This window comes from Salvelinus sp. IW2-2015, unplaced genomic scaffold (assembly GCF_002910315.2).
Source record: "Salvelinus sp. IW2-2015 unplaced genomic scaffold, ASM291031v2 Un_scaffold537, whole genome shotgun sequence".
In the NCBI taxonomy this organism is placed as follows: Eukaryota; Metazoa; Chordata; class Actinopteri; order Salmoniformes; family Salmonidae; genus Salvelinus; species Salvelinus sp. IW2-2015.
Genome location: NW_019942569.1, coordinates 636,752 through 650,376, shown reverse-complemented (window position 1 = coordinate 650,376; position 13,625 = coordinate 636,752). Strand labels below are relative to the sequence as shown.

At 43.3% G+C, this 13,625-nt stretch overlaps 1 pseudogene; it reads left to right on the top strand.

Moving 5' to 3' along the window:
• LOC112068465 (protogenin B-like) overlaps window positions 1-13,625 on the top strand; it is a 57,424-nt pseudogene extending 43,799 nt beyond the window's left edge.

Sequence of the window (13,625 nt, the reverse complement as noted above, 5' to 3'; positions counted from 1 at the left end):
TGACAGAAGTGGTGGAGGGGCACGCCAGTGGTGGGGTTAGACAGAAGGGTGGACGTGGCAGGCCACGGTGAGGTCATAGAGGACGGGTGCGAGCGGGCAGCCAGGTGGAGAGGTGTAGACAGAACAGGGTGAGAGGCAGCCAGGGGGAGCGTAGACAGAAAGGTGGAGGGCAGCCAGGGGCGAGACTAGACAGAAGGGTGGTAGGGGGCAGCCAGGGAGGAGGTAGACGAAGGGTGGAGGTGCAGCCAGGTGGAGGGTAGAAGGGTGGAGGGGCAGCCAGGGGGAGGGAGGAAGAAGGTGGAGGGAAGCCCAGGGGGGAGGAGACAGAAGGGATGGCAGGGGCAGCCAGTGGAGAGTAGACAGAAAGGGTGGAGGGCAGCCAGGTGGAGGTAGAAAGGTGGAGGGCGCCAGGTGGAGGTAAGGTAGGCGCAGCAGCGGAGGGTACAGCAGCGGGAGGAGCCAGTTGAGGGGTAGAAGGGTGGAGGGGCAGCCACGGTGGAGGGTGCGAATGGGTGGAGGGCAGCCAGCGGGGAGGGTAGAAAGGTGGAGGGGCAGCCGGGCGAGGTAGAAGGGTCGGAAGGGCAGCCAGGGTGGGACGGGTAGACAGTAAGGGTGAGGGGCAGCCAGGGGAGGTAGGAGGCCAGGTGGAGGGTAGACAGAAGGGTGGAGGGGCAGCCAGGGGGAGGGTAGACAGAAGAGTGGAGGGGCAGCCAGTTGAAACAAAAGTTACTGAGGAGTTGAAACAAAGGGGCCCTTCTCTCCACTCCACTCCTCTCCTCTCCATCCACTCCTCCTCTTTTCTCTCCTCTCCTCTTTTCTCCACTCCTCTCCTCCATCCACTCCTCGTCTCTTTTCTCCTCTCTTCTTCTCTTCTCCTCTCCCACAATCCTGAAACCCAGATTCCTTCTGTGACCCCTGACCCTAGTCACCCCTCCCCCCGGTCCCAGGGGCCCTTGATCCCAGCAGCTGAACGCTCCCCCTGGCCCCCCAGCCCCAGCCGAGCCCCCTGGCCACCATTCCCCACCAGCACACAATGGACCTGGACACACACACCACCTCCCTCCACCCCTCTCCACTGGTCAATACCCAGAACCTAACCTTTCACACCAAGAGACATAAAACAAATCCTTAATGCTCCCTTAAATGCAGCGTTATTTACGAGGTGGTGGCCATGTCGATGGTGGGTTTCAAAGTGAAAGACACTGAATTAAATTGCACAGTTTTTAAGCGAAAGGGTAATAACTTGTTTTAACTATATAAACCTTGTTTGATATTTTGTCTATTTCCTACCGATAATTTCTCTGAATTGATTTGTTGCAGAATCATACTCAATGTGGTTAGCAGAGGTTGGGTCAGAAAGTAAACAGAAATTTCAAACCTAATTTTCATCAATGCTTTTCAATGAGAAATTTGAGTTTACTTCCTGAAATTAATTCATTGAAATGGAACTGCCCCCAGCCCTGGTGATTATATACAACTAGCTAAAGTAGTTCTATATACAAAACAGTCCTAGAAAAACCTAATTTCCCCCCCCACCCCCTTCAGCTGGCCTCTTCACAGCTGCTGTTTCTACTATTTATATGGTATAGCACCGCCTAGTGGCCATGTTCTCCTCTGTGTAGAGTTGACTTTGCAGTAACAGCATGGATGAACGTCAACACTAGTTCATCTAGCAGAGCATGAGGACTCAGTAGATCATTTATTTGTTTTGGGATGAAGAGAGACAGTCAGTACTGTCTGTTATAGGGTTCAGTCGAAACTCCTCTGTTTCTGAAGGTCTACAGGCAGACTGTGGGTTCATTCTAAAGCTCTCTCCCTCTCTGCTCTGTGACAACATATGATAGATAGACTTGGGGTCAAGGGGCACACGAGAGAGCCTCTCTGTGTGAATGGGGAACAGACAGCAGAAACCAAGGGGTTAACGTTGCCCTCCAGCGCTTAACTGTCCTCCTAATCTGTTGGAGGCTAGTCCTTTAACTGAAAAGGGAAACTTGAAATCAGATCCGCTTTAGCCGATATCCGCATAGAGGTCGGAGGTGGAACTGCATTAGAGTTGTCAAATCCACAAGCGGCTCCCTCCATTAAACCTAAAGCGGACATTGCTATTGGCTGCACGGAGTCGCATTAAGAGAAATCCCATGCAGCCTTGTTAACAAATTGGAACACTGGACTGTGAGATGTAATCTACACCTCCATTAGGATGATAGATGATAGATGTAATCTACCACCTCCATTTAGGATGATAGATGTGTTAATCTACACCTCCATTAGGATGATAGATGTAATCTACTCCTCCATTAGGATGATAGATGTAATCTACACCTCCCATTAGGATGATATGATGTAAGTCTACACCTCCATTAGGATGATAGATGTAATCTACTCCTCCATTAGGATGATAGATGTAATCTACACCTCCATTTAGGATGATGATGTAATCTACTCCTCCATTAGGATGATAGATGTAATCTACTACCTCCATTAGGATGATAGATGCTCATCTACTCCTCCATTAGGATGATATGATGTAATCTACACCTCCATTATAGGAATGACTAGATGTAATCTACTCCTCCATTAGGATGATAGATGTAATCTACTCCTCCTATTAGGATGATAGATGTAATCTACTCCTCCATTAGGATATAGATGATAGATGTAATCTACTCCTCCATTAGGATGATGATGATATGTAATCTACTCCTCCATTAGGATGATAGATGTAATCTACACTCCTCATTAGGATGATAGATGTAATCTACTCCTCATTAGGAATGATAGATGTAATCACACCTCCATTAGGATGATAGATGTAATCTCCTCCTCCATTAGGATGATAGATGTAATCTACACCTCCATTAGGATGATAGATGTAATCTACTCCTCCATTAGGATGATAGGTAATCTACTCCTCCATTAGGATGATAGATGTAATTACACCTCCATTAGGATGATAGATGTAATCTACCCTCCATTAGGATGATAGATGTAATCCATCCTCCATTAGGATGATAGATGTAATCTACTCCTCCATTAGGATGATAGATGTAATCTACACCTCCATTAGGATGATAGATGTAATCTCACCCTCCATTAGGATGATAGATGTAACTTACTCCTCCATTAGGATGATAGATGTAATCTACTCCTCCATTAGGATGATAGATGTAATCTACACCTCCATTAGGATGATAGATGTAATCTACTCCTCCATTAGGATGATAGATGATAGATGAATCTACACCTCCATTAGGATGATAGATGTAATCTACTCCTCCATTAGGATGATAGATGTAATCTACACCTCCATTAGGATGATAGATGTAATCTACACCTCCATTAGGATGATAGATTAATCTACTCCTCCATTAGGATGATAGATGTAATCTACACCTCCATTAGGATGATAGATGTAATCTACACCTCCATTAGGATGATAGATGTAATCTACTCCTCCATTAGGATGATAGATGTAATCTACTCCTCCATTAGGATGATAGATGAAGATGTAATCTACCCTCCATTAGGATGATAGATGTAATCTACACCTCCATTAGGATGATAGATGTAATCTACTCCTCCATTAGGATGATAGATGATCTAACCTCCATTAGGATGAAAGATGTAATCTACTCCTCCATTAGGATGATAGATGTAATCTACTCCTCCATTAGGATGATAGATGTAATCTACTCCTCCTTAGGATGATAGATGTAATCTAACTCCTCCATTAGGATGATAGATGTAATCTACACCTCCATTAGGATGATAGATGTAATCTACTCCTCCATTAGGATGATAGATGTTAATCTACTCCTCCATTAGGATGATAGATGTAATCTACTCCTCCATTAGATGATAGATGTAATCTACTCCTCCATTAGGATGATAGATGTAATCTACTCCTCCATTAGGATGATAGATGTAATCTACACCTCCATTAGGATGATAGATGTATCTACCCTCCATTAGGATGATAGATTAATCTAACTCCTCCATTAGGATGATAGATGTAATCTACTCCTCCATTAGGATGATAGATGTAATCTACTCCTCCATTAGGATGATAGATGTAATCTACTCCCCATTAGGAGATGATAGATGTAATCTACTCCTCCATTAGGATGATAGATGATAGATGTAATCTACACCTCCATTGATGATAGATGATAGATGTAATCTACTCCTCCATTAGGATGTAGATGTAATCTACTACCTCCATTAGGATGATAGATGTAATCTACTCCTCCATTAGGATGATAGATGTAATCTACTCCTCCATTAGGATGATAGATGTAATCTACTCCTCCATTAGGAGTGATAGATGTAATCTACTCCTCCATTAGATGGATAGATGTAATCTACTCCTCCATTAGGAGATAGATATAGATGTAATCTACACCTCCATTAGGATGATAGATGTAATAATCTACCAACCTCCATTAGATGATAGATGTAATCTACTCCTCCATTAGGATGAAGATGATAGATGTAATCTACACTCCATTAGGATGTAGATGTATTTTACACCTCCATTAGGATGATAGATGTATCTACTCCTCCATTAGATGATAGATCGTGTAATTACACCTCCATTAGGAGATATAGATGTAATCTACTCCCTCCATTAGGATGATAGATTGTAATCTACACCTCCATTAGCGATGATAGATGTAATCTAGCTCCTCCATTAGGCATGATGATGTTAATCTGACACCTCCATTAGGATGACAGATGTAACCTCACTCCTCCCAATTAGGATGATAGATGTAATCTACACCTCCATTAGGATGATAGATTAATCTACACTCCATTAGGATGATAGATGTAATCTACTCCTCCATTAGGATGATAGATGTAATCTACACCTCCATTAGGATGATAGATGTAATCTACTCCTCCATTAGGCATGATAGATGAATATACTCCTCCATTGTAGAGTGATAGATGTTAATCTAACCTCCTCCATTAGGATGATAGATGTAATCTACTCCTCCATTAGATGATATGATAGATGTAATCTACACCTCCATTAGGATGATAGATGTTAATCTACACCTCCATTAGGTGACAGATGATAGATGTAATCTATACTCCTCCATTAGAGATGACTAGATGTAATCTACTCCTCCATTAGGATGATCAGAGTATCTACACCTCCATTAGGATGATAAGATGTAATCTACTCCTCCATTAGGATGTAGATGTAATCTACACCTCCATTAGGGATGAAGATGTAATCTACTCCATCCATTAGCGAGATAGATGTAATCTACACCTCCATTAGGATGATAGATGATAGATGTAATCTACACCTCCATTAGGATGATAGATGTAATCTACTCCTCCATTAGGATGGTAGATGTAATCTACACCTCCATTAGGATGATAGATGTAATGTAATGGTGGTCAGTTGATAATAAACAGAAAATGTCATATTTATTTACACTTATGTTATTTATTAATCTACAATTTACTGTTTTCCAGACCCAAGGAGGAAGTACCAGGTGAAACTGTTAGCATTAAGCCTTGTAGGAGATGGTTACCAGGCCGACCAGACACTCAGCACCCCAGGATGTGTGTGTAAGTACACAAAAATCAGATCAATTCTTACTATTGATCTGCTTCAGCTTCTGTTCATCCTGAATATCTACATTGGCCTCTAACACATCTCTCACTACCATAAAAAATACTTCTAGACAGCTGAAGCAAGTGCACACACATTTTCTTCTGCAAATGTACCTTTTCTAGTTGTGACTAAAAAAATGTGTGCATCTGTGTGTGTCTTGTAGCAATCCGAGACCACCCGGTGGCCCAGCCTCCAGCCCCGGACCATGTGACTGCGGTGGCTAACAGCTCGTCAGCGGTGTACCTGCGTTGGAGCCGTCCCGCCTTCGCCTCTAGGAAGGTTGTCAGCTACACAGCTCGCTGTACACCTGTGGGCCTGATGAACGCATCAGCCGTACGCTACATACAGACGTGAGTTCATGACCAGTTTTGCAACCGAACCGCTCGAGTTCAAGACACGTATGATGTTTATACCTGTATACTGGGGTCTGTTGAAGAAGTAGAAGAAGAATATTTAACTACTACTTTAATACTAACAATATTACTTTACTACTACGCTATTATCCATTGTAATTTTTTCAGATCATTGGACATTTATATTACATGTGGTAATTTAGTTCTACACTTAGTTTCTAAGAGACTGAAAATCAAGATTGTTTTTGACACAGTTGTTGGATTGAACCTGTCATGATTGTCCTCGTCAGTACCAATCAGACTGTGGTGATACAGGGTCTGGAACCCAACACACGCTATGAGTTAGTGGTGCGTCTCCATGCCGACCAGCTGTCCAGTCCCTGGAGTTCTGTTGTCCACCAGAGGACCCTTCCTGCAGGTGAACAATCATCTTCTGATCTTTCTCTGACTATCATCTCCCAAGGGTAACCAGGGTAACCAGAGTAACAAGGGTAACAAGGGTAACAAGGGTAACCAGAGTAACAAGGGTAACAAGGGTAACCGGAGTAACCAGGGTAACCAGAGTAACAAGGGTAACCAGAGTAACAAGGGTAACCAGGGTAACCAGAGTAACAAGGGTCCTCTATCTATAGATCATGAAGCAGTCTAATTAACTTTTAAAAAAGACATCAACAGTAGAGCTTCCTTCCCAGTCTACCCCAAGCTGGGCTCCAACCAAGGACCCCTCTGCACACAACAACACTCACCTATCAAAGCCGACCGTACTAGATGACGGACCAAGATACTTTTAAACTAAAGAGACTCAAAATTACCCTTTTCTGTTCATCAGCGCCCAGCCATCCACCTGAAGGTGTGAGGGTGTCTCTGATTGAGGACRGCACAGCCCTGGTTTCCTGGAGGGAACCAGAGGAGAACAACCTGGCAGTGACACACTACACCATCCTGTACGCCTCACAGCAGGCCTGGCTGGACCGGACAGTTGGCAAACACTTGCAGAGGCGAGGGTGAGTATGGACACTTGGCAAACACTGAGAGAGGGGTGATTATGGACACTGCAAACACTGTATGAGGGAGGGTGAGTATGGACACTGGCAAACATCTTACACGGGGAGGGTGAGTATGGACATGGCAACACTGCAGAGGGAGGGTGAGTATGGACACTATGGCAAAACACTGTGGGAGGGTGAGTATGGACACTGGCAACACTGCAGCAGCGAGGGTGTGATAATGGACACCTCGCCGGACGCAGAGGAGGTTGAGTATGGGACACTGGCAAACACTGTGCAGAGGGCAGGGTGATGTGTATGGGAACATAGCAAACCTGTGAGTGGAGCTCTCTCTCATGACACTTGGCAAACACTTCGCAAGCGAGGGGTGGTAGAGGTTGCGGACACTGGCAACTACAGAGGGACGAGGTGTTGGTATGGGACACTAGTCTGCAACACTGTAGAGGACGGGTGGTCTGGACATGGGCAACACTGTTAGGGAGGTGAGTATGGGATCACTGGCAAAACACTAGCTCGAGGGAGTTAGTTGGCATGCCGAAGACATTGCGAGAGCGCCGGGAGTACGGTCTATGGACACTGGCAGACCTGGCAGCGGCGGGATGGTGTGGGGAGTAGTGGACCACTGTGGATCAAAGAACGGCATGCAGTAGGGAGGTGTCGAGTATGGAATCATGAGCAACAACACACTGTGGAGGCGTGCTGATATGGTATGCGCAACAGCTCGATCTTTTGACCTCACTCATCTCTTTTACAGTCGCCGCTCTTATCTCCGATAGCTGAGCTCGTGATGGACTAGGTGAGCTGAGGCTTGCCCTGGTTACACACTCACCGTGGTTACTGTAACCGTGCTGGAAAAGACAATGTAAAAAGAACAGGCTAAACCAACACAGTACGTTTCCTCATCTTATTCAGCGCTCTCTAACACCAGTCCTGTCTTTCCCCTACAGGAAGTAACACCGTGGTCCTGCTGGAGCGTCTGGAGCCTGGTAACGTCTACCTGGTGAAGATCTCTGCCTCCAACCTGGTGGGAGACGGGCCCTTCTCTACCACTGTGGAGCTGGCCCTGGGTCCTGGGCCTAGACAYAGAGGGAAGAGCCCCAGGCATTCAGACAGCGGATCCTCCTCGGACACTACAGGTTACTATGGTTACAYGGGCAGCAGGTAGCCTAGCAGTTAAGAGCGTTGGACCAGTAAASGAAAAGTTGCAGGTTCGAATCCCCTAGCCGGCAAGGTGGGGAAAAAAATCAGCCGTTCTGCCCTTGATCAAGGCAGTTAACCCCCAACAACAACTGCTCCCCGYGCGCTGATGACATCGATTAAGGCAGCTCCCCGCACCTCTCTGATTCAGAGGGGTTGGGTTAAAACGCGGAAGACACATTTCGGTTTGAATGCATTCAGTTGTACAACTGACTAGGCATCTCCCTTTCCCATGGAGTGTTTTTGAACTGGGGAGATATTTGAATGTTGATAATACTGCTGTTGGAGACATATAAACTGAACCAGTACAGCATATAGCATCAAACAAATTATATTTTTGACTTTGTCTTGTCTCAATGCTAATAGGCTGGTCCTAGATCTGTTAGTGGTGTATAGCTAACAGCTGTATAGTTCCAGTAGCCTAGAGTACTTGCCCAAAGTGAGATGATTTCTCCTGTGTAACAGTATGCCTTTTGTTTGTCTCAGTGTTCTCTGATGGCCTATACCACATGGACCAGAAGTCCATGACAGGCATCATGGTGGGGGTCTGCATCACTCTGGCTTGTATCGCCATCTGTGCCCTCATCCTCATCAACAAAGGCAGATCCAGGTACATATCGATACTATTCTTCTTATTTTATAGTAATCTTCTTCTTTTATAGTAATCTTCTTCTTTTATAGTATTCTTCTTCTTTTATAGTATTCTTCTTCTTTTATAGTATCTTCTTTTATAGTATTCTTCTTCTTTTATAGTATTCTTCTTCTTTTATAGTATTCTTCTTCTTTTATAGTATTCTTCTTCTTTTATAGTATTCTTCTTCTTTTATAGTATCTTCTTCTTTTGTAGTATCTTCTTCTTTTGTAGTATCTTCTTCTTTTGTAGTATCTTCTTCTTCTTTTGTAGAATCTTCTTCTTCTCATACTCCATTTACTCACTATGATACATCAGCCATTTTTGGAAGACCTCTCTTCAAATAGATTATTTCATATTGTCCACTAACTTCTACTCTTTACTCCAATAGGAAATCGTCCATCTGTAAGATCATGGACGTAGTGAACGGTGAGAGACCCCATGGTCCACGTGCTGGTTTGGCCCTGGCCAATGAACACCAGGCTGACAACATAGAGGCCCTGATCCCTGTGATGGCACAACACTTCATTGATGCCAAGGTGAGACATGGCTCCACAGACACAGGCCATGAGTGGTATGAGAATGTATTTAAGCTATCACTATGACAACCTTTATGATGCCATGATAAGGTTTTATGCTGGTTGTCAACGTCTTTTTAGCAACCAGCAACAGACCTCTTTATCTGTTTGTAATATCTCTGTTTCAGGGTGGTTCTAACCTGGCGATTAGTAGAACAGGTCCAGTCAATGGCAGCAAGCGCGGTAAGAGATGGCAATTCTTCAAGAGGGAGAGACGWAATACAAATACAAGCCAGGTAAAGTCTTCAGACGGGAACTTGATGCTATTAGAGAGCCTATCCTCAACATCAATACTGAACCAAAATATCTTTTTTAAACGCAACATGCAACAATTTTACTGAGTTACAGTTCATAGAAGGAAATCAGTCAATTGAAATAAATTCATTAGGCCGTAATCTATGGATTTCACATGACTGGGCAGGACTGGGCCTGGGAGGGCATAGCCAATCAGAATGAGTTTTTCCTCACAAAAGAGCTTTATTACAGACAGAAATACTCCTCAGTTTCATCAGCTGTCAAGGGTGGCTGGTCTCAGACGATCCCGCAGGTGAAGAAGACAGATGTGAACGTCCTGGGCTGGCGTGCTTACACATGGTCTGCCAAATTCTCTAAAATGACGTTGGAGGCAGTTTATGGTAGAGAAATTAACATTAAATTCTCTGGCAGCAGCTCTGGTGGACATTCCTGCAGTCAGCACGCCAATTGCACGCTCCCTCAAAACTTGAGACATCTGTGGCATTGTGTTATGTGACAAAACTGAACATGTTAAGAGTGGCCTTTTATTGTCCCCAGCACAAGGTGCACCTGTGTAATGATCAYGCTGTTTATTCAGCTTCTTGATATGCCACATCTGTCTGGTGGATGGATTATCTTGACAAAGGAGAAATGCTCAGTAACAGGGATGTAAACAAATTTGTGCATAAACATTTGAGAGAAATAAGCTTGTTTTGTGTGTATGGAACATTTCTGGGATCTTTTATTTCAGCTTGTGAAACATRGAACCAACACTTTACATGTTGCGTTTATATTTTGGTTCAGTATAGTTTTACAGAGTGGAGTATTGTTATACTATGACAAACAAACAAATATCTAAAAATCTCCTCCTCTCCTCTATCTCTAGGCTGAGAACAGAGTGTGTCTGTACGAGGCAGGGAAGACCATGCTGTGTTACGAGGATAAGGTAGACGCTCCGCCCCTCCAGCCTTCCAGCCTGCAGATCCTGTTCGGGCCACTAGGGGGCTTACAGAGCTCCGTGGGTAGCAGTCAGGGAAGCAGCTCTGGGACCACTGAGACCAGCGAAGGAAGCCACGAGACAGGAGACTCCGGTCACTACTCCAACGAAGAGATGAGCAACGCGAGTGAGATTGAGTAACCCGTCCACAGCTGCGTTCGGGCCGTAATTCCAGGCATCCGTCCTTCGGGTCGGAGTTGGACGACAGCTCAACTCCAGAGGATGAAGAGTGTTTAGAAGTGGAGGAAGAAGGAAAGCCTGGTTTTAAAGTGGAATCTGAGGTGACGACACCAAGCCAATCCTTACCACCATCACCTCCACCGGCCTGGTCATGACACTGTCCAGCTGCCCTCACATCCCTGCTCCCTCTCGGCTGAGGAAGCTGCTTATCCTGCCCAGGGCACGGTCCAGTCAGCAGGCTCCTCCTGACCATAAGCTACCCAGCCTGAATGTGACTTATCTACAGCTGAAGCTGCCCACTTCTCTCCCTTCTTGGCCTCCTGAAAACAGGCCCTTCAGCATGGAACATACAAGGAGTTATGAAGAGGGATCAGGAAGTTGAGGATTGAGGAGGAAACAGGTGTTTTCTTCAGGTCTACCTCAGGATATTTGTAAATGAATGTTGTTGTTTTCCTGTTTMATTTTGATCTAATTTTCAGTCTGTCTGATTTTCGTCTGTGTGTCTGTTCGGTCTTTAGGGCTGGTTTWTGAACACAGATCAAGCCTTGTCCTGGATTGGTGACAGGTATGTTATGGGATCCTGAAAAGCATGTTTAGTGATATTCTCCATTCAAAGGGGCTTCTTTGTACAGGACCAGGCTTAATCTGTGTCCGGAGAAACGAGTCCTTAATGTCTGTTCTAAACCAAAGCTCACGCCAAAAATGAATGTTCAAAAGAATGTCAAAAAATGTATTGCTTTTGTGATCCATTTTCTTCTATGTTAAAGTAGATGTATTTCTTCCACTAAAGTAGAGGGTGTAGTTGGTGACCCCTCATTGCTGATTGTCTACCTCAGTGACTCTGATTGTATATAGTGCTACCTCATCTTAACAGTATATTGTGCAGTACTGTATATAGTACTACCTCATCTTAACAGTATATTGTGCAGTACTGTATATAGTACTACCTCATCTTAACAGTATATGGTTGAAAGCTTTAACTCTTTGTCTGTCTTTCAGACGATTGTTCTCCGTTTGCGTTCTATCTTATATCACTGATACCAAACGCAGCAGTGACACAGATGTCCCACGGAGCAAAAAACTAGTTCAATCAATGTTGTTTCCACGTCATTTCAACAACAAAAAATTCAATGTGATAACATTGAATCAATGTGAAAAACTGATTGGATTTGAAAAAAAGTCATCACTGTAAGAGAATTTAATATTTTTTCAGCTTTTAACCAAAGTCCAATGACATGGCAGCATTTTTTTGTTGATTTCATGTTGAATTCATGTTAGTTGACAACTCAACCAGATATAATTCAAAACTAGACGTTGAACTGACGTCTGTGCCCAGTGGGGTGCTATCAGATGCCTTCTATCTAGCTCATTGATGCTAAAAGCAGCGGTGACACAAATGTGCTATTAGATGCCAAAGAGTTGTCTACTTCCTCAAATGGGGAGGACTGATGGGTCCTTCAGATAGATCAGATGGGAGGACTGATGGGTCCTTCAGATAGATCAGATGGGAGGACTGATGGGTCCTTCAGATAGATCAGATGGGAGGACTGATGGGTCCTTCAGATAGATCAGATGGGAGGACTGATGGGTCCTTCAGATTGATCCTTGGAATGATGTAATTTGAAGCCAGGGTTGGGATCTGTTTCATTTCAAATGTCAATTATGGAAGTAAACTGACATTCCAATTCCAATGCTTTTCAATGAGCAAAGTTGGCATTTTGAATTTTTGTTAACTTCTAGAATTGACTGAATTGGAATGGAATTGAGTCCAACCCTGACAGTATTTGCTACTCACACAGGACCAAAGAATCCAGTCAGTGTATTGACAGTGATTGTAGGTGGAAGATGTTTTTTTATTTGGGGGGGATTTTTCATCCATCAACCAGATTCTAACCTGGCTACTACGATATTCTGTATTCTAACCTGGCTACTACGATATTCTATATTCTAACCTGGCTACTACGATATTCTATATTCTAACCTGGCTACTACGATATTCTGTATTCTAACCTGGCTACTACGATATTCTATATTCTAACCTGGCTAATACTATATTTCAGTGTGACAATACGACAAGGATTCTGACTATCAAATCGATAACCACTATGTGTGAAGAGCAACATAATCAAGTTTTATATCTTTGAAAAACAAATAATCTTAACCAAAGAATAATTTAAAGTCACCGTTGTTTATTCATTAGTTCTTTGGTTTATTTATTTTTTTGCATAACAGTTTTTGCATAATGTGATATGTTTCTAGGATTTTGATTCACTGGAAAGGGCATTTTACAGTCGATTCGTTGTGATGSCAAGTTCCATTTTGTTTAGAGCGGCTTGAGAGGTCAAAAAGTGTTCCGTTTAGTTGTCGATGTGATTGTTGTTCAAGAGATTTCACCTTAAAGATCTTTAAAAGTTAACTTTGGGACTTTTAAAACATGTATTATTGTTTTGTTCTTTTAGGATAATTTTATTGAGTATTAACGCATATTTTTCATAGATGGATATAAGAAAAGATTGGGCTATTTTCCCTCCGTCTGTGTTCTCAGAGCCTGTGCCAGTAGCAGGTTAGTCAGTTTGCCTGTTGCCTGTTGCCATTGCAGGACACCAATTGAACATTTTGAATGTGTTGCTTATTTTTATTATTTGACTTATTTTTTAATTTCCTGCTTTTGTAATGCATATTTACCATACCATATCATTTAGAATTGTTTCCCTCAATTGTTAAAACAAAGGTGTTTCTGTGTTACAATGCACAAGCCAAACTGTTTGGTCCTCTCAAGATTGTCTCATCATTTGAATAAAACTGTTCCTGAAAAACTA